The sequence below is a fragment of the Odocoileus virginianus genome, chromosome 4, assembly GCF_023699985.2.
Source record: "Odocoileus virginianus isolate 20LAN1187 ecotype Illinois chromosome 4, Ovbor_1.2, whole genome shotgun sequence".
Lineage (NCBI taxonomy): Eukaryota > Metazoa > Chordata > Mammalia > Artiodactyla > Cervidae > Odocoileus > Odocoileus virginianus.
The window spans coordinates 60,749,206-60,753,490 of NC_069677.1; the positions used below are offsets into that span (position 1 = coordinate 60,749,206).

At 38.0% G+C, this 4,285-nt stretch overlaps 1 pseudogene; it reads left to right on the forward strand.

The window, feature by feature from the left end:
• The first annotated feature begins 1,259 nt into the window (after positions 1-1,259).
• LOC110123922 (olfactory receptor 4A47-like) lies at positions 1,260-4,026 on the forward strand (annotated as a pseudogene).
• The last annotated feature ends 259 nt before the right edge of the window (positions 4,027-4,285 follow it).

A 4,285-nucleotide genomic window follows, 5' to 3' on the forward strand; every position in this document is an offset into this window, starting at 1 on the left:
ACTTGTTTTAGGCTTTCTATCTTGTAAGAGTATATTGGTGGGGTAAGAATTCACCTTTGAAGAGCTCTTCTTTGTGATTTTCATAAATAGCTGTGTTAGGAATTCTTTGAGATTACTAAAATATTGAAGATTCTTTCTACTCTATTCCACCCTTTTTGGGTATTTTTTTATTTAATGGTCCAAGAAACTTACCTTCTCAAAGATATTCTTAGAAATTAATTTCAAGTACAAGGATTTGGGGAATTTTCATGGGCATATATTTGTAAATTTGATGATAGTTTCAATTTATATGCTCTCTTAACATAGCCTGTTAATGTGCTTCAAATATTAAAAGGTAAGGTAACATTTGTAGATCATTATTGAGTGGCTTTCAAGAACCCAAGGAATGCTGTAGTAAGCAAGCTATTACTTTGAGTCCTACTTTTCTGTTCATAGGTGAGCTTCAGCATCCTATCATGTTTATTGGCCACTTAGGGATATTCTTCCTTTAATAGATTGTTTATATTTTTATTAATTTTATATTCTAATCATTCTTTGCTTATCTTAGATATTTGCTTGTTGTACATCCTCTGAAGTCTTTTTTGTTTTTTTTTTAATTAATTTTGCAAATTGGCATTGTGGTATTGTTTCCTAAATCTCTGTAAACTTTTTAGAAATCATCAAATATATCTATTTGGGGATTAAATGATTGGTTAAGAAGAATTATCCAATCCTAGAATGTAGAAACTCACCTCCTTCATTAACTGGAAAGTAAATATGAAGTAAACCTTGCTTTACTATTTTTAGGCCTTTAATAAATATTTATTTTTGTGTAAAGTACTAGCTATATGTACAATTTAATTAGCTTCCAGTTGGTAAGATAGTTGTGCTACCTCATTTATTTAATACCATGTAGTTTTCTCACATATGGTCTCTTATCACTTGCCTTGGTCTATAAGATTGTTGTGATCAGGCAATATGTTTAAATCAGCCTTTTCTTTTTTTTTGGCTGCCCCATGTGACTTGTAGGATCTTAGTTCTCCAACCAGGGGTTGAACCCCAGACCACTGCAGTGAAAGCACTGAGTCCTAACCACTGGGCTACCAGAGGACTCTCACAACATTGTATTATAATATCTGAAAGTACCAGAAAATAATAAATCACAAGACTTATTTTTGAATGAATAAACAAATTATCACAAGACCTCAGAAAGTCATAAGTAACAATTATTTTTATAGATAATTGTGTCCTAATCTCTGAAATAAAACACACAGAACATTATGGAAACAAGGAACAATGTGACTGAGTTTGTCCTCTTGGGGCTCACTCAGAGAAACCAGGGTGAGAAAATATTATTTGTCTTGTTCTTGTTCATTTACATTGTGACCATGGTGGGCATCCTACTCATTGTCCTGACTGTGGTGTTCAGCCCAACCCTGAATGCCCCTATATATATCCTTCTTGGCTACTTATCATTTATGGATGCTGTTTATGCTACTACAGTTAACCCAAACACATTTATAGACTTACTCTGTGAGAAGAAAACCATTTCATTCCAAACTTACATGATTCATTTCTTTACAGAGCATTTTTTGGTGATGCTGAGATTTTACTCCTGGCCATAATGGCCTATGAACGCTATGTGGCCATCTGCAAACCCTTGCATTATGTGACAATCATGAATCAGCAATTGTGTATCCTGCTATTGCTGTTGGCTTGGGTTGGTGGACTGTTACATGCTACAGTTAATATTGTCTTTGTTTAAAATCTTCCCTTCTGTGGCCCCAATGTTATTGACCACTCCATGTGTGACATGTACCCCTTGTTAAAACTGGCCTGCACTGAAGCCCACATGATTGTCATCATAGTGGTTGCCAATGATTGCATAATCTGTTTGGTCCTCTTCATGCTGTTACTCATAACCTATGAGATCATTCTGTACTCCCTGAAGAATATTAGTCAGGAAGGGAAACAAAAAGCCTTGTCAACCTGTGGCTCCCACATCACTGTGGGGTGCCTCTTCTTTGTGCCCTGTATATTTCTATATGTGAGACTTCCTTCCATCTTCAGTTCAGTTCAGTCACTCAGTCGTGTCTGACTCTTTGCAACACCATGAATCGCAGCATGCCAGGCCTCACTGTCCACCACAACTCCCGGAGTTTACTCAACCTCATGTCCATCGAGTTGGTGATGCCATCCAGCCATCTCATCCTCTGTTGTCCCCTTCTCCTGCTCTCAATCCCTCCCAGCATCAGGGACTTTTCCAATGAGTCAACACTTCGCATGAGGTGGTCAAAGTATTGGAGTTTCAGCTTTAAGCATCAGTCCTTCCAATGAACACCCAGGACCTATCTCCTTTAGGATGGACTGGTTGGATTTCCTTGCAGTCCAAGGGACTCTCAAGAGTCTTCTCCAACACCACAGTTCAAAAGCATCAATTTTTCAGCACTCAACTTTCTTCACAGTCCAACTCTCACATCCATACATGACCACTGGAAAAATCATAGCCTTGACTAGACAGAACTTTGTTGGGAAAATAATGTCTCTGCTTTTCAATATGCTATCTAGTTTGGTCATAACTTTCCTTACAAGGAGTAAGCATCTTTTAATGCCATGGCTGCAATCACCATCTGCAGTGATTTTGGAACCCCCCCAAAAATAATGTCTAACACTGTTTCCACTGTTTCCCCATCTATTTCCCATGAACTGATGGGACCAGATGCCATGATCTTAGTTTTCTGAATGTTGAGCTTTAAGCCAACTTTTTCACTTTCCTCTTTCACTTTCATCAAGAGGCATTTTAGTCCCTCTTTACTTTCTGCCATAAGGGTGGTGTCATCTGCATATCTGAGGTTCTTAATATTTCTCCTGGCCGTCTTGATTCCAGCTTGTGCTTCTTCCAGCCCAGCGTTTCTCATGATGTATTCTGCATATAAGTTAAACAAGCAGGGTGACAATATACAGCCTTGACATACTCCTTTTTCTATTTGGAACCACTCTATTGTTCCATGTCCAGTTCTAACTGTTGCTTCCTGACCTGCATACAGGTTTCTCAAGAGACAGGTCAGGTGGTCTGGTATTCCTATCTCTTTCAGAATTTTCCACAGTTTGTTGTGATCCACACAGTCAAAGGCTTTGGCATAGTCAATATAGCAGAAATAGATGTTCTTCTGGAACTCTCTTGCTTTTTTGATGATCCAGCAGATGTTGGCAATTTGGTCTCTGGTTCCTCTGCCTTTCCTAAAACCAGTTTGAACATCTGGAAGTTCATGGTTCACGTATTGCTGAAGCCTGGCTTGGAGAATTTTGAGCATTACTTTACTAGCGTGTGAGATGAGTGCAATTGTGAGGTAGTTTGAGCATTCGTTGGGATTTCCTTTCTTTGGGATTGGAATGAAAACAGACCTTTTCCAGTCCTGTGGCCACTGTTGAGTTTTCCAAATTTGCTGGCTTATTGAGTGCAGCACCTTCACAGCATCATCTTTCAGGATTTGAAATAGCTCAACTGGAATTCCATCACCTCCACTAGCTTTGTTCATAGTGATGCTTCCTAAGGCCCACTTGACTTCACATTCCAGGATGTCTGGCTCTAGGTGAGTGATCACACCATCGTGATTATCTGGGTTGTGAAGATCTTTTTTGTACAGTTCTTCTGTGTATTCTTGCCACCTCTTCTTAATATCTTCTGCTTCTGTTAGGTCCGTACCATTTCTGTCCTTTATCAAACCCATCTTTGCATGGAATGGTCCCTTGGTATCTCTAATTTTCTTGAAGAGATCTCTAGTCTTTCCCATTCTGTTGTTTTCCTCTATTTCTTTGCATTGATCGCTGAAAAAGGCTTTCTTATCTCTCCTTGCTATTCTTTGGAACTGTGCATTGAAATAGGAATATCTTTCCTTTTCTCCTTTGCTTCCATCTTACCCACTGATAAATCCTTAGCTGTTTTAAACCATTATCACCCCTATGATATACCCTCTAATCTATACTCTGAGAAACAGTGAGATGCAAAATGCCATGGGAAAGCTCTGGATCAGAAAAAGAACATGAGGCAACAGGAAAATGAATGACCAATTTTCAGTGAAGAATTGCTCTTCCAGGAACACCTTGTGTCATTATTTAACTGCAGTAAATATCTCCTCAGGATTATTAGTCGTGATGAAAAGATTTATTATCTGAATATTTCCCATGATCAAAATATAATTTTAACATTTTAATGACTTCTTATTTCAAAATTTATATTTTGCTTGAAATAGGTTTTTAAGATTTACACAATTTGCTTGGAAAATATGTATAGCTTTGGGCATAT